This window comes from Simochromis diagramma, unplaced genomic scaffold, assembly GCF_900408965.1.
Source record: "Simochromis diagramma unplaced genomic scaffold, fSimDia1.1 OVJJ01000487.1, whole genome shotgun sequence".
In the NCBI taxonomy this organism is placed as follows: domain Eukaryota; kingdom Metazoa; phylum Chordata; class Actinopteri; order Cichliformes; family Cichlidae; genus Simochromis; species Simochromis diagramma.
The window spans coordinates 7,361,270-7,386,242 of NW_024387305.1; the positions used below are offsets into that span (position 1 = coordinate 7,361,270).

General features: G+C 39.8%; 1 protein-coding gene across 3 annotated transcripts in view; it reads right to left on the reverse strand.

Moving 5' to 3' along the window:
* The window catches only part of LOC120716856 (axin-2-like), an 86,560-nt gene that overhangs the window by 22,557 nt on the left and 39,030 nt on the right, over nucleotides 1–24,973 (reverse strand). For all 3 annotated transcript variants that reach the window (XM_040004514.1, XM_040004515.1, XM_040004513.1), the window contains exon 6: nucleotides 12,168–12,225. The gene's annotated coding sequence lies outside the window, so the exon portion shown is untranslated. The remainder of the gene's footprint in view (nucleotides 1–12,167; nucleotides 12,226–24,973) is intronic.

Here is a 24,973-nt window from a genome sequence, read left to right on the forward strand (position 1 = left end):
TGCCGTTGTAGTGTGTTACTGATGGTGACCTTTGTTACTTTGGTCCCAGCTCTCTGCAGGTCATTCACCAGGTCCCCCCGTGTGGTTCTGGGATCTTTGCTCACCGTTCTCATGATCATTTTGACCCCACGGGATGAGATCTTGCGTGGAGCCCCAGATCGTGGGAGATTATCAGTGGTCTTGTATGTCTTCCATTTTCTGATGATTGCTCCCACAGTTGATTTTTTCACACCAAGCTGCTTGCCTATTGTAGATTCACTCTTCCCAGTCTGGTGCAGGTCTACAATACTTTTCCTGGTGTCCTTCGAAAGCTCTTTGGTCTTGGCCATGGCGGAGTTTGGAGTCTGACTGTTTGAGGCTGTGGACAGGTGTCTTTTATACAGATGATGAGTTCAAACAGGTGCCATTCATACAGGTAACGAGTGGGGGACAGAAAAGCTTCTTGCAGAAGACGTTACAGGTCTGTGAGAGCCAGAGATTTTCCTTGTTTGAGGTGACCAAATACTTATTTTCCACCCTGATTTACGAATAAATTCTTTACAAATCCTACCATGTGGATTCATGGATTTTTTTTTCACATTCTGTCTCTCACAGTTGAAGTGTACCTCTGGTGCAAATTACTGACCTCTGTCATCATTTTAAGTGGGGGAACTTGCACAATCGGTGGCTGACTAAATACTTTTTTGCCCCACTGTATAAAAAAATTACCCTGCTAAAAAAAACCCCCAAAACAATAATAAATAATAATGAAGGGACAGCTTGAAATCACATCAGATCTCAGTTTGTGGAAAGAAGTCATATCTATACTGATATGAACTGGGAACTAAAAGATGCCACATAGTTTAATGCAAATTAATTTATCAATCTATAGAGGGGTGAATTCAAAGGTACCCCAAAAAACAATGTGAAAGAATGATGTGGCATGCTACTTCATTGCAGCACAGAGAAATGCAAAAGTAATGTAACAAGTAGCGTAACAAATTACTTTCTCCTGGGAGTAATTAAATAATGTACTGCGTTACTTTTGAGAAAAATGTTCTGTGTAATATGTGTAATACATTACTTTTTTGAGTAATGACCTTAACACTGATCACAACAAAGAAAGCAAAGACTCAAACATGGACAAACATGTGACAACATAACATGCAGTTAATCTGCATAAATGTAATGTCTTTGATGTGCTGCTTAGAGATAGCGGCAACTCTCAAATTGGAGCTAATTAGAACCTAGTAAGAACTGATAACAGAATTGATAAGGAATCTAATCGATAAGTTCTTATTAATTCCCATCTCTACTGATACCTAATGACAGTCGGTGCCGTTGCGTAGCTCATGGAGCTCTTTAAGTCCCACCATGGATATGTCTCCCCAGGCCATCACTGACCACTGACGAACTGGACACGCTGTACAGTGTTACAGGCAGTTTAATGTTCTCCACAGTGTTCTCCTGCTCTCATCTGTGAAAAGTACCGAGCACCAGTTGTGGACCTGCCAGTTTTGGGATTCTATGGCAGATGTCAACCGGGCTCATGGTGCTTGGTAGTGAGCACAGGGCCCAGGAGAGGATGCCGAGGCCACCCTCATTAAGTATATTTGAAAATGTTTGGTTAGAGACATTCACAGCAGTACCCTGCTGGGCGTCATGTTGTAGAGCTTGGGCAGTTCTCATCTTGTTCCTCCTTGCAAAAATGAGCAGATACAAGTCCTGCTGATGGGTTAAAGTCCAGCTATAATAGAGGAACTGCTAGTCTCCTGGAATTTACTCCATGCTCTTGTGACTGTGCTGGGAGACACTCCAAAACTTCTGGCAAAGGCACGTATTGATGTGTCATCCTTGAGGAGCTGGACTACCTATTCGGCCACATTGAAGTGCAGGTATTGCTCAGTAGTGACGCTGACCTTTGCAAAATGCAGAACTAATAAAGAAAAAGTCAGAAAAGCTGAGAAAAAAAAGAAATGTCAGTTGCGTCCACCTGGAAAACCATTTGTGTTTTGGCAGTTGTCTCATTGTTGCCCCTCTAGTACACCTGTTGTTAATTTCATTAACATCAAAGCAGCTGAAACTGATTAACAACCTCCTCTGCTACTTAACTGACCAGATAAATATCCCAGAAGTTTAATTGACTTGATGCTACACTCTGTGCATACTGCGCTAAATTTGCTGTGTCAGTTGTTCCTGCAGTTGTAATTCCATAAAACAATTTCATGAGTATTAATTATGTTTGTTAATTTATCATGCATGAAAAATCAAGTGATTCTCGATTGTGACTGCGAAAGCAAGGCAAATGTTTGAGTGTTCACTTTGAGCTCATTTAGCCGTCCTTAATGAGCATCAGACAAATGATACTGAAAAGTGCTTGATAGCAACGAGCACTAAGACCCATTAGAGGCCAAATAAAACGCTAGTTCAAACTGACAACTGCTAACTAACCGAGGCTCTGCTGGACAGCAAATTCAATGCACTGATAAGGAAAATGAATTTGCCGCATAGATCCGGCACTCGGCTGTTGAATTCTGGGCAGAACAGCAAGAAGAGACAACAGTACACAAGAAAACCAGCAGAGAAATGTGACAGCAGTTCATTGTTTAATGTACAACATTTATAGCCATTGTGATTTCAGCACATACACATCTTGCCAGTACCGACATGCTCCAACAGACAAGTATGGCTATGTCCTAACACAGTGTCAGACTCTGCGGCAAAACGAAACAATTCAGTGTGGCTTAGCATTAACCAGACAAATATTTCATCACCTGTGTGAAGGACTGGTGTTATTTTAAAACCCTTTTTTTAATTTCTACTTTTAGCTCTGTGAGGTTGGAGCTCCTTCCTACTGTTTGTCACGAAGCCTGTCACAGCAACGAAAGTGGCACTCACAGGATTTAAGGGAGCATAATTACTGAAGATCACATTAATGCAAACACCACATGAAAAAGGACCTAAACTCCGAAACACATGAACCACAAGTTGTAACACAGATACCTGACGAGCTGGTTAGCTGATAAGCTAATGTGAAAGTTAACCGACACTGCATAATCTGGTCTCGTGAAAAATTAGAATCTTCCACAAAAAATGCAACGTAATTACTTTTTTTTAATGGCACTTATTATACTAATGTTGTTTGTAACTGTAGCCACATATATTTTGGGGACTTCTTTGAGGGGATGTTTGTTATACTTTGACATTAGACTAGAAAAACAATTGCTGGTGTATCAAATATATAAGAAACATCAGTTATCATCAGTGACTTAAGATCAATTTATGCCTGCAGTTGTTGCCATTGCAAATTGCAGCTTCACTGAAGATGACAAGCCTTGCTTTGGTGTTTCGACTTGTTGTGCACTTCTGGATTTTTGTGTGGTTGTCATGTTTTGATTTGTTTTGATTTCATTGATATATCAGTTATAGAAATTGTAATAAACAAGGCATTAGCCCTCAGAGGTTAAAAGCTACAAAAGTGGCTTAAGTGAAAAGTAAAGGGAAATTATGGCTTCAGTCATTTGCATAATGTTAGGCAACTACAACACTTTCATTTTTATGTCAGATTGCAAACTACTGCAAGAAAGCTGTAAACCCATTCAGCAGCTTGGAGAGTTCAAACACACTTTGTGCTCTGAAGTACATAAAGGGAGCACTACTTTCTGCCTGTAGTCTCTAGTTTTACTGGGCAAATTCATTTCCAAATTGTTTTTTGCTGTTCAAAACACAGCCTTGTTGCATTTGAGTGTTCAACAAAAGTCGTTTGAGATTTAAAAAAAGGAGAAAATCAGAAAAAATATTTCAGTACAAGAGATCAGAAACTCAGAAACGTAAGTCTCTGATTATCTCTCATTCAAATGCAAATTACACCAATAAAACATGAAGAAACAAAAACGCTTGCCAGAGAGAATCCGTGATTTATTATAGCTGTCAAATAGAGATTTTGGCTTATGAAATGACTTACCTGCCAATCATGTGATGATGGTTTTTGTCTTTTAGTTGTCCTAGAATATATGTTCACCACGATCTGCTAGAAAAGCGATTAGATTTCATTAAAACCTTTTCAGGTTGTTTTTATTAAAACATATTTTCATTGCAGTTGCTGAGGGTTTGTGTTAATATGCATGAAAGTAGCACATCTGTAACACATGCTGATTTTTTTCCCACTGTAACATATAAGCCTGTGTGCTAAACTTTGCATAAACTCACCAGCCGTAACATCAAATTTAAAGTTAGAGAACACAACAACGACAACAACAAAATTCCTTCAACTATAGCTTTTATCGTGCTTATGCATGCTTTCATGGTTTCAGTGTGACTCACACTCTTTTAAGATTGTGCCTCACACTCTGAAAGTCCCCAAAAGTTAAATCACAAAGTGCACTTACAAAGCAAAGCCACCCAAAAGCCTAATTTGTAGCATTCAGTCATTTTTAGTAAGAAGCCACTGTGAGTCATATGTGCATAAACAAAATGTTATGAGAAAAACAACTTTTCCTTTTTTTTTGGTTTGAAATTCGTGATTACAGTGGAAATCAAATCCACTAAGGCTAGAGCTCTTAGTAGAAGGCTGTGAGGATGATGATCATGTTATTAGTCATAATGAAAAGCTGATTATATAATAAGCAAGTTTTCTGGAGGATGTTTGAGAGGAAAAATGCTTTGTTCACAAAGCGATGAAAGAAATCAGGAAAAACATCCACATGTTGAAATAGCGATTACCAGATGTGAAACTGCAATCCCTCCAATGGCCACTCCAGGTTGGATCTAAATGTGGGTCTCCCATAGAGTCCGCAATGGCTTCAAAACACGACAAGAACCACCAAATAACCCCGGTGGCAATGTCCTTCTTTTATATACAGTCTATGCTACAGATCACTAACAATAAGTAGGCCGTGTGATGTTTACACAAGTGCATATTCACACATATGTGCATATGAAGTTTTCTCTATAAGTCTGTGTTTGGGTTCACTATAATATTTGGAGGTTTAAATGTTTCCTTTGGGGTTATAATATTTTTACTAAATGAAGAGTTAAGCCCACCTACTGTGAAAAAAGGAAGTCCCAGATGCAGCAAAAGAGTGCGATCGTCTGGGACTTCAACTCTGGCCAGCTGCATATTGTTCATTTATTCCTGAGAGAGTTTCTAAATCGATAACCAAAACTAAGATAAAAGTGTTTTGACCCTTTTGTGGGATGTTTCCCAGTGTCATGCAGCTTCTCAGCAGGTGTGCAAAGGGAGGGTGAGTTTCAAAACACACTGCACAGCAGATAGGCAAAGAGGAACATCAACAAAGCGCTGCTGCTATGCACCTCACTGACTGCTCTGACAACCGATAGGGAAAACATTCCCACAGAGAGAGAAAAAAAGATGGAGAAAGGGTGCGTAGCAAGAAAAAAAAGCTGTAAAGTGAAGGCAGAGGAAAGGAAGAGGGGGGAGAGGGCCAAAGAAATAAGAGGAAGGCATGGAAGAATGAGAGAAAAATGAGAAGAAACGTGTCTGCTTCTCTTATTCATGTATTATGTATTGTTTATATGCTTTAACTACAGCGAATCTGGCATCACAATGTACATGTCATTCCAGAAGACAAGTGAAACTTGATGTTTGAGGAGAACAGCAGGGAGGAGGAAGGAGAAATATATAAACACTGATATTGATGTAAAACGCTATAAAAGCAAATGTTATTGAAGCCTGTGATTTTTTGCTTTCAATGAGACTCTATCTATCTATCTATCGATCGATCAATAGATCTATCTATCTCAGCTTTGCTCAGGCAGTGTGAAATACTTAGGAGCAGCTGGAGGTAGAATGAGTCATCCAACAATCAAATGATCCTCCATTTCACATGTTTAGGTATCATTTTTCTGTTTTGTTTGTGTGTGTGTGTGTGTGTGTGTGTGTGTGTGTGTGTGTGTGTGTGTGTGTGTGTGTGTGTGTCAGCCAGGCTATGCAGATGAATAACTGACTGAGATACTAGGACCTGAATTTTGAATAAATGATTGATCAATAACAACACTGATGTTTAGTACATTTGTTAAGCATTTTTGGTCACTCCATATATATATATATATATATATATATATATATATATATATATATGCTACTCTATTCTACTCCATTTATTCTGAAACCTGAATAAAGGAGCTTTCCATGACTGACAGTTTAAATTGCTCCTTTTTTCTCCATCAGGTCATCCTGTTTATTAAACAAGCTGTTTTAGCTTTCTTTCCAGCTTACTCCTGATTGGCTGCTCCTCACAAAAAGAAGGTTTTAATAGCAGAAGGGTGGAGGCTCTGGGTCACCAGTAGAGCCGTGTGCCTCAGATGACCATATAAGAGATATCTGTTCTCATCCAGACAGACTTTTTAGAGCAGTCTGAAACCTAACAGGAGATGTATGCTGCTGGATTAAATCTACACCTATGTAGGTATGTCATAACCACAAACCCTTCTGAAACGCTGTGCTAATAACAGGAGATGCTTTTTGTTTTGGTTTTGGTTTTCAGGTCAAGTATGACAAACTCCACTGCCAACTAGTTTAGAACAACAGAGGCACATTGGGACAAGTATAAATACTAGAAACTGACAATGGTCACTTGCAAAACTATGTTATTGGCTCTCCTTAGAGTCCACACAAGTAAAAATTAAGTTATGATTCATAATCAGTACTTGTAAAAAAGCAGACATCATTACTTGAAACTTTGGCCTTGTTTAATATGACTTTATCATCGGATAATAGACCATCCCACAGAAATGTAACACAATTGTACTCATGTGAGCCAAGAGACTGTGTGCTTTATTAAAAAAAAAGGCTGAATATAACTTTGCCGCTATTTCCATTATTATTTTGTCCACCTCATGTACAGAGAAAAACATACAAGAAAAAATAAACACAGTAGAGGAAAGGGCACAGCAAGAGAAAAACAGCAGTAAGAAAATGATTTTCAATGCGTTCCAGTTCCTGAAGAACAAAAATAAATTAATATACTTCACCCTTCAGCATTTTTGGAAACACTTCTGAAACTTTCAGTCTACTAATGCTAGCCAGTAATGCCACGTCTATTCCAAAGATGCAAACGTTTTGACTACTGGGAAGCCCTAACGGTAAGCTGGGGGAATAATAGATTGTGGGAGTGAAAAGGTCATCAAGGTTCACCGGGACCCATATCAACAATCAAAACCACCTTGGAGTTGAGCTGAGGGGAAAGCAGGCTGTCAGTTATTACTGGTCCTCCGGCGGCAGCTCAAATGTGTCAACAAAGCAGTGCGAAAGGAGCATGCTCCGCTGTTTGCCCTCCCACACCTGAAGACGATGTGATAGGTGAAAGTGGAGTAAGAGAAAAGATGTGAGAAAGTGTGGTGGGGTTGGGGGATAGGAGCCCACCCTTTCACCCTTAACTCCTCTACCACCAATCCCCCCCCTCCTCAATCTCAGAATAAAACCCGGTGCCATAAAATGTAAGAGCGGGCAAACAGCTCCTCCCTGGCTTGTCGGGGAGTTTGTTTTAAAGTGGAAATGAGGCTGATGCGGCACTTGGTGATTAGCCCCCCGGCTAACATGAAAGGAGAGGAAAAGACAGCTGCTAATTTTCTCCTTTGACCTTTGGCTCCTGCTGGTATTTCATACAAACGTTGATTTATGGAGGAGCCTGACAACTAACTGCTACTAGAGGGATTACTGTAAGAGAAACTGAGCGAGAGAGAGAAAAAGAGTCTGACCTCTAAGGACTCCCAGTATCTAGATTTTTTATTTCTATCTCTGTCCTTTTTATTTCATTTGTCCTTCTCTGCTCTCCCATATCTCTTTGTTGATTTTCCTTTGCCGTTCTGTCTGCCTGTGGATTTCCAACTCATTTTTTCCATCTTTATTTATATTCTGCTTCTGTCTGCATTTGTCCTTCATCCTGTCCATCTACTCGCCACCGTCCCTTGAGTTCTCCAACTCTTCTATATATACACTCTGAAATAACCATCAGCGCATTAGTCTCTTCTTTGCTCACTCAGATTATCATTACAAACTGCCCGTCTAAAAACAAACCCAGACATCCCGACGCCCTGTGGTGCAAAAATGAGAAGGATGACACCGTGCGGAAGCTCTTTGTCATCCACCGCGCAGTGCCCACTACTTTAGCTGCAGGGAAATCCCATCAAAGTTCAGTTTCATTTCAGTTCTGAATCCCATGCGTGGATCGGTCCCATATAAGGAGGCCCTGTAACGGCCTCTGGGGCAGTAGACACCAAGGAAATGAAGATTCGGCTGCACATTCTCTTCTTCTTTATTATCGTCTAGCTTTTGTCCCCTCTATTGTTCTCTCAGTTTGCCAAAGGGGAAAATAGGCGCAAGGGGCACAACTTAAAAAAGAAGGCAGTTACTGGAAAACCCCACTTTAAACATTCAGGTTGGATATTACCTTGCAAATCACAGAATGACTCATGGTTAGGAATACAGGGATCCATGCTGTCCACATAAAATAAACAGTTATATTAATGCTTAACTGTGTTTATATCATAGCCAAAAGCTCCAGACCCATATGCTAAACGCTTCATCTGTTAAAGTAGCCTGAAATGATCCTAACAAGTCATTTGGCTCACAGGATTGTTTTATCTTGAAACCAGGTAAAAGGTTGCCAATGTGTTAAGTGGTTCATATGTTGACTTTCTATCAAAATAAATGTTTTTTTTTCTTAAATTTATTACACAACATTGTTTCCATGGAGCACGTTTTGCCCTCCTCTTTCAGTGGCTTCACATTATAAGTAAATGTAAATTTAAAATAGTTTAACTATGATTAGAAGCATCTTTCTGGTGCTGTGGTTCTAAAGTTGCTGCTCAGTATAAAACCTTTTATATCCTATTATTAATTTACGCTAGCCCAAATCAGTTTAACTACAGAAACTACATTAGAAAAGTTCAGTCCATTTTTGGGGGTTGGAACAACTAAAATAAATACAGGAAAAAGGTGCTGTGCTATGGCGCCTTTACTCTGTTACTCAATATGAAACATTAAATGTGTCTCTCATCAGTAGTTGGGCAACCAAACTTGGTACACGGGTCCCTAAAGGTTCTCATTTATATCAGACAGTATATTATCATCGTGTCGACTAGCATTTATGCATTGTCTTAATTTCACAACAACATCTCATTTGTATCCACAAAAGTTAAATTATGCATGATGTTTAATGATGCCATCACATTGCATGGAACCCACCTACCAACAGGCTAAAGTTACTCATTCAAGACAAAACCCACCAGCAGCAGACCAGATAAATAATGCTAGAAGTAAAAAACGGTTATATCAAGATCAGGTATTTTCTGGCCCCACACAACAAAATCTGGACAGCTCAATGAACACAAGCAACTGATGACTTCTAAAATACATGCAACAGATCTTTCTAGTTAAAGTAAAAGAGAAAAAGATTCCTGGGCTTTCAGACAAGAAATAACAACATTTTAACGAATGATTTTGCAATGACATGATACACTTTTTGGAATATGGCTGTAACTTTCTAAGTAATACTGGTTAGGCTTCTACATTTCCTTATACGATGCTTAATGGGTAGCCTGCACAGATTTACATACGAACAAAACCTCTTGTTCAGAAGTGGGGGTTGTGGTGGTGACATGAATGAATCAGCATGACTTTTTCAAATTCATCTCTTATTATTCAGATGATTCATCCCTTTAGTTATTACTACCATATTCTGTTTGATTGGGATTAGACAAGGAATCTTGTTGTGATGATATCACTCCCTAACCGAATAGGCTGGACATTCTACACGCACTTAATCATGCCCATGTAAACAGCAATCATCTGATTTTGTTTAAAAGTTGACCAGTTTGTATTGTTTTTAAGCTGAGTCCAGGTCGAAGCATGCTACAGTTCAGCTGGTGATTCAACAGTTCAGTGTTCATCTTGTAGTATTTTAAAAGATAAAACCTCTGTCTCTGGTTTCCAGTGTTGGAAGTTCATTCAAACTTTAGCCAAATTGTCAACTGGCAGGGACTTGATTATACACGATGGAGTAAAATATCTAAACCAATTACAAAGCCAGTACCACCAAAACTCTCAGATTATTAAAATCTAACAACAAACCACAATCAATCTTTCCAGCCAGCTGTGTTCACATGCTGCATGACTTCAACTGTAGCTCTCCCCACCTTTTGTTCTCACCCTCTGGGTTTCATTCAGAGTTCAAGCAGGTCATTAGCAGAGTGATTACAGTGGAAGAGAGGCCATCCATTAAGAAAATGTGCATGTGTGTGTATATATATGTATATACATATCTGTGTGTGTGTGTGTGTGCATTTGCATGTCCCGTTCCCTGTGTGCACATGTGCCTGTCTGCATATGTGTGTCTGCCTCTATGTAACCATGGTGTGTGCCTGTGTGTGTGTGTGCCTGTGTGTGTGTGTGCTTCTGTGTGTGTGTGCGTGCATGGGTGTGTGTGTGTGTGCTTGTGTATCAATCACTCCAGTGTGGGTGACTACGAGGAGCTGTTTGTCTTTCTCATAAAAGGGAAAGGGATCAAAAGGGCTGGTCTACCAGCTGGACCTTCAATCACACTGGGACAACGTGACTTTAGAGCCCTGGGCAGCTGGAGCTCTGGGGACTAATGGTGTGTGTGTGTGTGTGTGTGTGTGTGTGTGTGTGTGTGTGTGTGTGTGTGTGTGTGTGTGTGTGTGTGTGTTAAGAATCCTCTTAATCAGGGTCCCTGCACATTTTCCATCACAAAATTCCAGACTTATCATTATTAGAAAGCATTTCTTGTTTAGCACAGCTGTAACCTTTGAGCCATATTTTTGGCCATCATGTCTCATGGTTATTACTTTGTAGTCAACAAAACAGTTATATCATAATTTAATATTAGTAATACATGACACTACTACCTCAAATCTGCCAGTTATTCATTAAATAAAATCTTGAAAAGGTTTCTTTTGGACTGACCATCATTTCAAAATATGACGAAGAAATGAATCAAATGCCAACATTTGAGAACCTGAAGCTCAACCGACATCATCAAATCACACTGCTCTCTATATATTTCCAGTCTTAGTTGGTTAACTGTTGCAAACTAATCTATTGAAACATGGATGTAGCTTTTGGGTAAGATTACTTAAAATAGTTTCAGTTGACAATTCCTGTGGTTGCAAAAATAAGTCTAGTTGTATAGAAGCTTATGGGGAAAGCAAGCCTTTCTTTCCTTTATCAAAATCTTCATTTTATAAACAATGGTCTGCATTTAAGTCAAAAGGGCTGTGGTTAGAGTGGGCCTACCTTGTGATTGACAAGTTGGTAGTACATGTCATCATCTCAGACCTCATATGTATGTTATCCTAATGGAGTACTTTGCCCTCAGAGGCCTCAGGCCTACTTGTGGTTCCTAAAGTCCCCAAAAGTAGCTTTAAGCTAACGTGTAACTTTTTTTTTTTTTTTAATGGAAGCCCAGGTGCTCCAATTAATTGTTGGGAAGAGCTACACTGAACTCTCTATGAGTTGAAAGTGGAGGCCAGAAACAAAAGAATAGGTCTATTGTATGAACAAGTGGATTTCTTATAATGGTTTTACCAACTTTTCCCAATTAAGCAAGATACAATCAAAAATATAACATAAGATAAAATGGACTCATATATCAAGATAAAAACCTTGAAATGTTCAGTTTGTACGATACTTAAAGTTTGTGGCTCGACTTGAAGCACTGTGATATAACAACAGGGGAATGTGGTAGTCTTCAAAAAAGTATATGTCAAATTCATCTGTGTTAGAATTTGTGAAAAGCATATTAATAATGTGCATTTCAGTCAAATGACTGTACTGCATCCTTGGCAGCCTTGGGGTTTAAAATGCTGATTATAAAACTCAAGGTTTTGAGTCATCCACCATCTTTCTCTCCCCTTCAGTTCACGTCGTCCCTTCATTGCAAACCAGCAGCACAAAGAAGAATGACTGTAGTTCCAAACTTGAAATCAAAGGGGTTAAACAGTTATGTGCAGTTTGGCGAGAATGAAGGGGATTCATTTGTCAGCGTGACAACAGATGCATATAACGTGGATGACAATTCATGTTCCAGAAATAAGCTTTTTAAAAGGGCTCATGATGCAAATTAATTGTCTCAAAGACTGAATGCCAGTGGCATCTTAATGTGACAACAACTTCAAATCCCAGAGAAAAACCATAGACATGGACTTACCTATTGAAGCATTTAAGTTCAGTTCTTATGACGTCTTCCCCCAAATTTTAGCCGACACCTATAAAAAACAAACACAGTCAACAACAAATTAAAAATGCTCTTTTGCTTACAGCATGTTTTATCAAAGGTAGTCCCATATAGAAGGCTTTGTGTAGATGCTTCTGTAAGACACTGAGCTGTGAGATAATCTGTGATACTATACAGACTTGAGGGTTTGAAGAAAATCTAGATTCAAGTTTTCAAATGCACAGGAACGCCCGAGCGATTACAAAAAGAGTTCAGCAACCAGCAAATGAGGTGAGAGTTCAAAATGTTTGCACATTGTTGCAGAGACATTCCACAGACATAACTTATCATATTTCCTTTCGGTGCCCCCTTTCGAGCTTCAAAGTTCCAAAAAGTCGCTACGTGCTTTTCTGCCTGATAAAAATCCCTTTGCTCTTTCACAAAAAAGAGGATTTGACCTGGGCGTGTGTAAGTGTATACATGTGCATTCATGGGAATGCATGAATGTGTACATCTATCAGTGTGACGAGATCAAAGCAGTGCAGGCATGACTGAGTTTTAAGATCTAACTCGAACAAAAGTTCAGTACATTCTCTGGTGTCTGTCTGAATGGTGAGTATTTACTTAGAGCATTATAGTTAATAAAAGACAAAGTTACAAAAGCACTTGTGGGTTCGGCCATTTTTTCCTCGACAGCGGAACGCATTTGAATCAACTAAAATTAAACTGGGACAGTACTGAGCATACTTTTTGCAAGATGTACAAATTCATGATCTTAACAGAATATATTTTGCCAGGGTTTGTGCTATACCAAGTCTGACATGCATTATCCCGTGGAGCTATAAATGTGAAATGTATGAATCAGTTGGCTCTGACATTAAATGGACTTTAACCTCCCAGCATATGAGTACAGACTGCATTATGTGTAATTAAGTCAATGTGAGAACATAGCAGTTAAAGGTAACTGTGAACAAATGATTATTTCCAGTGTTTTTCTCGTGAACAGTCTCCGGTTGTGACAAATGGAAATTGAGGACAATGTGCAGACAGCACACAGTCATGGACTCAATAGACCATGCCAACATGCACCAATCAATAGGCACTTTTGATATTAATTAATACTTTAACAGATCTCATGTGCATAAGCACTGGTGAAATTCTGTCCACCAGGTTTTCTGCAAAAAACAGATTTTTTGCAGAAAACAGAAAAATGGAAATTTCCATTAAAAAATACCCACATACGTGCAGATTTAGACACCATTACATTACTCACCAAGCACATTGGGAAAAAACGAAACAAAACTCTGACTTTTTCAGACACATACTTGTCCTGAAATGTATATAAACAGAGAGAAGATTGTGTTTTGCGAAAAATTCATCCTAAAAAAATGCAAACAAAATGATATCAACATCAAGTGATGAAGATCTGGTCCTAATGCTTCTAAACAAGAAAAGTAATAAACTGAGATTCTGGGTCCATCTCATGAGAAGTTCAGCAGCAGAGAGAATTTAATGCTTTGATCCAGGAGTTGTATCACGAACACTTTCATACATTTTTCAAGATGTCATTGGGGCAGTTTGAACGCTTGTTAGCAGAGATGGGACCATATCTGAGGCAGAGAAATAATTTCAGAGGGCCGACTGACCCAGAGCAGTGTCTAGCTTTGAGTCTGAGGTAATGTAGTGATCTGATTGGACCGATCTGTCTATTCGCATTAAAAAAACAAAAACAAAATTGAGCTTGGAGCAAAATAACTAACTAAATTCATTTGTCCAGCAAAGTTATGCAGTTGGCGTGAATGGCTGCATTAAGAGTAGGTGAGCCACAAACATATTTGATGCACAAAATATTTGCAAAACCTTTATATGTTCACTGTGTAAAGGACTTTATTGTGTCAGAGCTAAAGCTTTGGATTTCTGGGCCTTAAATACAATATCACCATGTGATCAACTAGGCTGCTATTACTTCGGAAGAGTTTATGGCTCATACCATCTGTGGCATATTGATGAAAAAAATTAAATAAATGCATTACTAATTAGATGCAAATTTAGGTCATTTTCATAGGGTAACACCAGTGACCTTTTTGTACCATCTCTCAGTTCACCTTAACTGTTTTTATGACCACTGAAACCAAATGACACCCAATCAAACCGGACAACTAGCTAGTCATTGTTGCACTTTTCTATCGCACTGTCTTGTTTCTGTATCGTTCTGTTCTGTCTGGTGTTGCACTGTTTTTGCTTTTTGCAATTTTTTCACACTTGCACTATGTAGTCCTGTGTTGATTGTCTGTTATATGTAGCATCATGGTCTTGGAGGAACGTTGTCGTACGTTTCACTGTGTACTGTACCACTGCTCATGGTTGAAATGACAATAAAGCCACTTGACTTGACTTGAATGTAGCCGAGTATTTACCAAGTGAAGAGGCAGCTTTCCTTTGGCCTCAGAAATCAAAACGCGACAGGTGGCACACTGTAAACTCCAACACAGCAAATCTGGTGGTATTATCAGACATTAGCCAAGATAGCTACTAAGGGGTGTAAAATGTTGTAAATAAAACAAAAATGTTTCAAAATATGGACATATTTAGTCAGAGAAAATGTTAAATGTATTATTTTTAAAAAGAATAAGGTTTATTGGTTCAGTCAATCTACTTCTGAATTTGCTTAAATACCAATGAATCTAAATTTTAAGAGAAGTTATGAAGATAAAACCTATAAATCTCTCAGTCACTGGTTGACAGACATTTAGGTTTCTGTTTCCACAAAGTGTCCATGAGGGTTCCTAAACATACATTAGATGAGGAGGTGTGTTGCAAATTAAGTAATTTACAGATAGGACGTAGATGACCGGCGCAATGACTGCAACCTTTCTTAGTATCTAAATATATCTCATTTTGTGTGCATATACGAGCACCTCATTCTCACTATGTAAGTCTAGTTTAATGGAACTGGTGGACTGAACGATTATGTCTTCTCTGGATTCAGAACATTTTTGAAGCAGAGGCACAAATCTTCCCAAGCATGTTGTGTAATTTCAAAAATGCATGGTCACCAAAGAAAAACTTAGAATACCGAGAAGCCTGTGGAGGGTTTCTGAACCTGCAGCAGTGGTAGCTAAATGCATGAAAGCAGCTTGGGAATAATTTCAGACACATTCTTTAGGCAGCCTCAAAAAAAAAAACAACAAAAAAAAATCTTGCTCTTTTTTAGTCTCTTTGGAATCTGAACGATATTTCAGTCAAAGGCGAGAGCAAAAGCCTGTGGTTGTGTGGGTGAAATTCGGATACCATCCAATGTTCAAAGCCTTGAAATACATACGCCACACAATGTTAAAGCATTCCTTTTCACAATTTACAATGCATAAACATGATGGTTTACAGAGGCCCAGGGTGATTATTTGCACAGAGGTCTAGTTTCAGCTATTTCAGGTTTTTCTCGAGGCTGCCCGGCGATGTCGCCCCACAAAGTGATTCTTGAAAGTGTTAAACCACAGTCCCCCAATCCACCCCAACCCACCCACACCCATCTTCTGTGAACACAAAAAATTGAGTGTTTAGACTTCAAATATCTAACACAGACTGACCAGACAGCACAAGCTGCATAGAGCAACGCACGGCTGTCAGAAAAGAAAAGAAAGTATCGAGTACTTATGTTGCTTTACGTGATAAGTGCGCTGATTCATTGCTCTCGTATCACACACAGTCCTATGAATGAGGGAAAGGTCTGTTTCATTTAAAGTAAGCACTGCTTCTGTGATTTCATGACAGCAAAATTGTTGTTTCACTTAAAAGAGCTGACATATAAATCCAGGTTGCACCTCAGCACTCGGTTTTGCTCCAGGTCATGTATTCATTGCATTGTCTTCCTGCACGTACAGAACATGAACTTACTGTCAGCCACTCTGATATCACAAGAGAGAATGCACCAATTTCTCATTTTTCAAAACTTGTGAAAAACCTAAGCAGAGCAGCATCTCCACAAGGGCCTCACTGATGTATCTTAAAAGACTGCGACTTCTCAGTTTGCATTTGATTCTGTGTCTTTTCAGCAGCCGTGCGAGAAAGCCAGTTATGGGAAAACTGCAAAAGGGAGAGACAGGACGAGCTCGTGGGCCTTCAGAAGTCTTGTCAAAAGCCTTTCCTTTCTACGCTTTGTCCCACCGATATTCATCTTGCCAGTTGAAAAGTGAAGACGGCAAAAACTTTGGGCTTGAAAAGAACTTTTCAACTTCTAAGAGATACCTCGCAACAGGATTGAGCATTTGAAAAAAAAAAAAGAAGAAATGAAGAAAAAGAACGAAACAGTAGGAATGGAAGGGACTTCCAGACCGAGAGGCATGTTAAAAATCAGATACCACAACTGAAAAATGGAGCAAAGATGAATATAGCATTGTCTTCTGGTGAAAAGACGAACCAGACACACCCTAGCACGCTCTGTGTACCCACATGCTTAAAATCCATTTGACACATCCCAATAAACATATACTTAATCTTCCGATATTTCCTCGGTCGGCATGTGCCTTTGTGTACGCGTGTGCAGCATGAGACGGATACAGACATAATAGAAGGAGAGAGATTGTGTGGGCGGGGTGATGGGCATATGTTTATGCATTAGCCACAACCGTCAGTTACACCTTGTTAGACACAATCCTCCTCAGATGTGTCATCCTGCAGCGTGCCGCTAAAAGAAAAGTTTAATAAAGTTTGAACACCATTTACTTTATCTCAAAGATCAGTTGGGGCCTTTCAAAATTTGCCGAGCAAAAACTTTCGCTCCACATCTTTTTACCTCAACTCCGCTCGTCTCTGAAAAGAAAGCTGACTTCATCACCGCACCTCAAGAGTTTGACGAAAATGAACGCTAAGCTCTTGAATCCTTTCTTTCTTTTGCTCAATGGCAAAATGAATAAATGATATTCCTCCCTTTAATCGACGCACTCAGCCATAACAAAGAGACTTTGAGACACTTTGAGGACACCTAACGATCAGAAGCATCAGGAGGTGCTCTTCGTTTTCGTTGATGGACAGGCAGATCAAAAAGCAAGCCCCTTAAACGCTTCTACCCACTTTAGAATAATCGCGCCTTTTCCCTCTTTCAAGCACAAAGTGGGAAGAGAGAATAATCGTTTCATCTTTTCTCTCTTCTCCGCTTTCAAAGTTATTTTGCCCATGATAAAGCAGTCTGTATTGACGACTTCGAAGGTGCCTTGTCTCTTGAAAGAAGTGACATTTTATCTATATATAGTGTTAGAGTGTGCTTCAATTTAACTTTGTCTGGCGCAGAGCATGTCTAGTGTTGATGTGGCTGACAGCTGCTGCTTGAAAGACACAGAGAAAGTACTGAAGATTCAAATGAAGTTTTTCTATGACGACAGGGGCTTGATGTATGCTAATCAATCGATGGTGTAGAAAATATGCTTGCTGGTTGGGAGAGAGAAAGGAGAGAGCGTGAGTGACAGAAACTTGTCAGACAGCACTCACCAAGATATCAAAAAGTCACAAAGTTTGCGTCGCCACACAAGAGCCCAAATCGCATGTGGTATCTGCTACAAAAGGTCTGACTTGAGAAGTGCTGCATTTGATTTAAAGGAACAGAAATTGGGACAATTCTCCATATGGTGTGGCAGAAAGCAGGATTCTTCTTTTTTTTTTTGACGAGGGAGGGGGGCACGCTTTGTCTGTGTGACACCTACAGTGAATTCCTGAGAAAATTCTCTGTCTAGGTCTGTCTGAGTCTCTTCCATCCTTCAAAGGACATGGGCCATAGGATGTCGAATTTACATTACAAAAGACCCCAAACTGTCTCAGCCGGTTAAGGTGGAACGCATGATCAAATGGACACGTCAGATCAAATATATCAAACATCGATATCTAATAGAACAGATCATGAAAGAAGGACAAGGCATCTGGTTTAAAAACACTCAGTTGGGGCTCAGAAACATTCTTTTCCTATACTTTTTCAGAGCTGTTTAGAGGCTTAGCCAGATGCTTACAAGTTTACCACCTTGAAGCTTCTCTCCAGGCTACCTGACAGTCAGAGGGTTTGGGTAAAATCACAACGTCTGAGTTGCCGCTGCTCATTTCAACTTTTAGCTCAGACTCCCGAGTTTTCATAGTGCAGTAAAAGTAAAAGAAAAAAAATCAATTCCAGATGTGGATCCCAGCGGAATTCCAGGAAACAAATACTAAGCTGTTCATCTGCACGTTTCAAACTGTATGCTTCAAAATCAGCTGGGTAAGATTCAATCATCAGTGAATATTGACAGAGATGCACCATACTGGCCTCTTGAATGCAAACTTTTTAGACAATTCCAAGCCTATACATGGATCTCAATCACATGTGACTTAGTAATGTACTTTTGTTACTCAAAAGAGACAAAGAGTGTCAAAAAATGTAAACATCAGATTGAAGCTGGTGCATATAACCTCTCTCATATTTACGGATTTGATGTGCTCATGCTGGCACAAATGTAGTCACACACACACAAACCACAGATGTGTTATCACCAAATGTGATTAACACTGTAAAACGATTAACATCATGGTATTTATTCAAATCGCAACATCAAACAAATTCTTTCTTCTTTTTTATCTGACTGATCAGAGAAGTTACTGTCAGGGGAGAGAGGCGCCTTCCGATCAGCTCACCATCGTGCGTCCAGCGCGATCGGCCAAACAAGGCTCGCGCTTTCAGCTCAACTCCCTCGCTCTCTTTTATCATTTACAGAGGGAGCGTGCCACACCAGCGCCGTCCTCGGCCCGAACAAGGCCGCTCACTGTCAGGCGGACAATGGACAGTAGAGCTGGAGGTGGCAGCGGAGTCATTGTGACAGATGATGTCAGGAACATCAGACGCTGATGCTGCCAGACACCAAGCAGAGGGTGACGGGGTCAAGAGAGAGGGCGGACAGCAAAATGGTAAACAGTGACACGGGGCTGTGGGGTCGAGGGGGTGCAGAATGTGAATGGAGAGAGTGTTTTTTGTGTGAGTGTTCCTGGTACTGCTGAAAGAAATACACTCTCTGAATAAAGAAAACAGTCATGCGTGCAGTCCCAGACCAGAAGAACTTTAACTGCAGCAGTGCAGTGATGCCATTTGATAAAGCAATCGTGTGTGCTCTGATATTTGTGCATATTATCTCAGAGCACAGCTTTCAATAGTATATCCCACCCTCTTCACTTCAGAGGAGTAGAGCAACAGTCACTATACTCAAATATTTCTTCACTATATAATCTATAGCCAAATCTTTAATAATGCAAATTCAGCTGGTTCTAGGAGGCAGGATGAGCTCATAATCCTATTACATCATGATTCTGAGAGTTTCATTTTATAGCTTTATAGACTTTAAACCAAAGGCAGAGCACGGGTGAAATAAAAGTGCCAGATACTCCTGAGGAGCATAAAAAGCATTTGAAATCCCTCTGTTAGGAGCCTCGCCTTAGATTTGGACTCCAAAGTTTGGAGGACCAAAAGAGCCACGTGCATTTTGTGCTTCAATAATGTATTAAAACAGTAAATTCATTTTTAATCATTTTATTTATTTAAACATTACTAAAGTAATTTATTATTTAATTTAAAATGAAAACCCACCCATCCCATCCATTCTCTTCCACTTATCCTTTCCAAGGTCGCTGGGGAGCTGGAGCCTATCCCAGCTGTCTTAGGGCAAGAGGCAGGATACATCCTCCACAGGCTGCCCCTCTATTGCAGGGCTGACATATAGACACAGGCTACGTCCATACTAGCCCAGATAGATTTGAAAACGGCGTTTTCATCTGAAAACGCTCCGCGTCCACACTAGCGTTTTCAGTCGTTTTCACAGAGTCGTGTGTCCACACTGAAATGGATGAAAACGCTTACGTTCCAGCCCTGCGCAAAAGTGAGTGAAACTTAAAGAATTTGAAAAAAAGCTATCTGGAGCATGTACAAACTGATATTCGTCTTTTTTAGGGCAGTCAAAATTGAGAGCAATCAAAACAACCGCTATATAATGCACTGCACTATCTTTGTTTATTTGGTCACATGACTGCATCACATGACTAAAATACGTCATCGTTTTAGAAAGTCTGCGTTTTTGTGTGTCCACGCTGCAACGAGACAGCCGCGTTTTTCCTTGAGGAAAGCGCCGTCTCAGTGTGGACGGGAGGCCAAAGCGGAGAGAAAACGCATTAGTGTGGACGTAGCCACAGACAAACATTCGCACTCAGATTCACACCTGAGAAAACGCTGTTTTCGCGTCGCAGTGTGGACTGCGAAAACGGAGGCTCTCGAAAACGATGATGCATATTAGTCATATGATGCAGTCATGTGACCAATTCAACTAAGATGGTGGACGATATTGTACAGCAGTTGTTTTGTTTGCTCTCAATTTTGACAGCCCCATTAAAGATTAATATCAGTTTGTACCTGCTCCAGATAGATCCAGATAAAACTTGGCACTTTTCCTCAACATTTTGCTGCGACGTTTCAAAGAGCCGGAAAGTAAATAAACCGCAGACGGAAATGATGCAGGTAAATGGTCTTACGTTTCACGCATGCGCAGTACAGGAACATAGTGTTTTCAGTGTGGATGAAAACCATCAAAAACGATAGTGTGGACGTGGAGCGTTTCACTTATCCTGATTAGCATAGACGTAGACTTAGAGTTACCAATTAGCCTATCCCCACCAACTGCATGTTCAAAACCTCAGTTCAAAAACCTTTTTCAATACCCCAAATAGATTTTCAAAACCTTTTTTTAAAAGAGTACAATTTAAAAAAGAGAAATATGTAAACGTATTCAAAAATCAAAGATTTATTTCTGACATTTAAAATGGCGATTCCACTCCTCATTTCCAATACCATTTCTTCCCTGCATTTCTCTTTCTCTCTTTACTCAAACTGTGTTGTAGTGATGTCATCAAGGGTTATCCAAAACTCAGGCTTAGACAAATTTTTGTGTCAGCCTTTGTTAAAATCTTGCGTTCTGATTTTGAAAAAGCTTCTACGGAGCAGTATGGTGCTAGTAAAAAAGGAAAAAACATGAAATAGTAATGTTTGCTGTGTGTTATTGAACATCCAGAGCTTTTGGAGGGTGCACATCTATGAGTTGTTTCAATTCTTTGTGGCGGGCATGCTTGACGTGTGACACCACACACGAGGCAAGCTAAAGGGGGTGTCCACACATCAAGCAACCAGAAGCGACGTGGGCCCAGAGACCATAGAAAATCAATGACATTCAGAGACTTCAAGCAGCAACAGGAGAAGTAACCGCTGGCGATGTGAAGTTTTGAAACTTTTCTCAACTTCAAGGTGGGCAATTGAAGCACTGCCAATTACAGGAGAGGCTACATTTGAGGAGGTGGTAAATACATTGCAGGGCTCCATCAGGGCTGGGCAATTAATTTACCCAAGGGGTCATATGAGAAACTGGGACTGTTGTGGAGGGTTGCACCCTTAGCGTTAGAGCGTTACCTAGCCAACATGAGTCAGTATGTGGACCAAGCTTCAATCAGCAGTTTGCATAAGCTAATTGCTATTTGGGCACTTGTGTGATGACAAAAATGTTTTTATATTTCTGAGTGCTGTTATACAAATTACTATCACACATTTTTTTTTCTTTCCACCAGCAAATAACCATGAAAAACAGACAATTGTGGAGAATATCGGGTATTTAATTTGGATTTAGCACAAATTATCCTTAATGCCAATTACTAACATTGTACACAGTCACCACAATGATCAGTTTCCTTTTCTTTTTTGGGTCTGTGTCGCAGGTTATTTCTGTAAAATAACACAAGTCCAGTCTGAGGGGACTCAAAGTCAGGATATTACTGCATTTGGTGAAGTGATATTCACAATAAAAAAAAAGTCTTCCTAATACGAGTTCCTTGGCATTATGAAACACTGGCTGTATTTAGCAGACTCACCAGACTGCACAGTTTTGATCATTTAAAATGTGTAATTATGCATCTGGTCTCTACTGCTGCAGGGAAGAAGAAGGGGAAACTACCAAGAAAGGCATCAGAGTGTGTTTTGAGGTGCATTCGAATGTGTATTTTTAGAGCTGCTGTTGTTGGAGGAGGAAACACTGTGGAACTGAGCAAAAACATTTAGACAAGCTTGTCTTTATGTTGAGACTTCACTCTACTGGTTGCCTCCACAGTCATGCTGTGGGATGAAACAATCTGTTGTCGCTCTGACACTTGTTTTCATGGCTAACTCCTCATATTAGTTGAACTGGGTCTGGGAAAAGAAGACACATCGAACCACCCACTCACCCTAAACCGCAGTTCCTCTCCTCGGCTTCATGCTCACACTTAATTGTCTTAGTAATTAGAGACACAGCTTTGTCTGCTATACGCAGTAATGCTACAGTATTTGCACACGCATTTGGACTGGGGTCTTCTTTAAGCCAACAACTTTCCCCCTGCACATCTGTTGTTGTTTGATGGCTTAAGGGCCACATAGCCACGCTGGGCTGACAATGATGACAATGAGATCAGCAAGAAGGTCTGCACAAAGCAGTAGACAAAACAAGTCATATTAATACACAACCTGTAAGGAAACTTTAACAGCAGTTACATAAAGTCGTGATTTTGGATATAGAACTGGATGGGACAGACAAATACTAAACCAGTTAAAAGAAGATGTTGGCTCATTATGTTGTGTATCCATGTATTTAATATATCATTTAATATGGAGGACACGATAAGGCACGCACTCAAAATTCTGAAATGCTAACAATGGTCGTTAAGACCATCAAGAAGAAAATGGTCGAAATGAAAATACACTAACTCTTTGTTCCCCTGAAGCATGCACACAGGCGCACCTCTGGAAGAGTTTCACGGTCATTTAACAAAACAGATTTTAACAGAGTTAGAAGTTAGCAGGAAGTTAGCTCACTAGTTTCCACCCAAGCATAATATGCCACGCTCTGAAAAAATTAAAACGTATAGCTCTGCTTTTGCTTCCGACGTAAACGAAGACAGAAAACTAAACAGCAGTGAGGTTTGTAGTGTTACTGAAGTTTGGCAAGCTTAGGGTGACCATATTTTGATTTTCAAAAAAGAGGACACATGAAGAACATGAAGAAGAAAATTTTAACATATTTAAACGATGCCTTCTCTGTGCGGTTAATGAATGGTGAAACAAAAAATGTCATATAAGATTTTACAAGTCAACAGGGGCAAACAAATAACTTGAAAAACCTCTGGAATTGAACAATGGTACAGAAATTAGGCCTAATCTCTTTGCAGTTCGTCTGAAAAGCTGCAGTTGTGCTTTGGCATCTTTTAAACATCATCAGGGACGCTGCTGCGCGCTGTCTGTCCTGTCTGAGCGCAGAACAACAACTCACAAAGCAGCAGCTCAGGGATGACATCAAACATATGAGTCCTCTGTAGGAAAACCCGGACATTTTCATCAATCTCCAAAATCCCCCTGGACGCCTCGGACAGAACATTAAAAGTGGGGGAAAGAGGATGGTTGGTCACCATAGGCTGGCTGGTATATAATGATGTGCTACGTGATGGCTAGCGACACAGCTATGTTAGCATAATATAAACACAGTGAAGCTGGAGGATGAACGCTAACTTTTTTCCACCTGATAAAAGTTATCGCGAGGATTCCCGACGGTTAGGGACAAATGCAGTTGCATGGCAGGATGCTGTAAACGGACCAAACTTCAGTCAGGAGAACAACCGAGATAATCCATCCACAAGTCATTAATATACTGCTGCATGTGCTGGGCTGTGGTTACATCGTAAGGTTTTAAAAACTGAGCTTTAAAATGAACAGTAGTAATAAAATGTGATAGAGGTGGACAGTGATCATTGACCTTTAGGGGCTTGTACAGGATACAGAGCATTAAAATATGTTAAAAACACAATAGCCTTAATAAATGCAGAGTAGTTTGGACCCAGAAGCAGGGTTCATATGCCATCACTTAAAGACCAGATTCTTAGGTAAAACTGACAGAAACCTTTGAAATGTTATCAGATCTGACAGGAGATTCAATGTCGCCGTGCCCACTGAAATTAAAATGATGTTTATCACCAGATTTATTTAGATAGAGATTTCAAGATAAATTCCCAGAGTCCACAGATGATGACTGTCAAGTTGTGAGACTTGCTTTTCAAGGGACTTTGCCAAATACTCATCATCAACGTTTCTATATGATGGCTTTACATTTTGTAGATAAAAAAAAAAGCAAAACTGATTTAAGTGTGCAATGAGATATGAAGAACAATTGTAATTCCTTCGCACCAATCAGCAAAAATAAGAATCTGAAAGAAATGAAAAAAGCAGTTTATCTGCAGTATTTGTAGCTCGAGGAGTTCTTGAGTCTTTTTAAAACGAGTTATTTCCTTTATAGCATCTAAGACCTGCTAAGTGAAGCCATCAAAAAATTTGGACGTCTCACTCCCGTTACACGACAGTTTATAGAACCATTTTCTGGATGGCATGCCGTAGAAATAAAAGCGAACATCCAACCTAGCTGCTACGTGTCTCTTCACTCGAATACTTCTTCTTGTATTCAGGCAATTGATTCGTCTCTATATGGCAACGCAAATATGAAAGGCCCGCTTGTGTGTATGTGTGGGAACATCAAAACAGTTTTAATTGTGGCTAATCCTGGACTAAGATTCTTTCTAATGGGAAATCTTCAGTGAAGATGCTCCGACTCAATTTCCATCTGGGATTATTGAACTCTTTCATTCACAGGCTTACATCTCACTGTGGATAATCATCCATGTCCTGGCTCACAATTATAAAAAATGGAAATATATATATTTATATGGTGCAAACGCACATC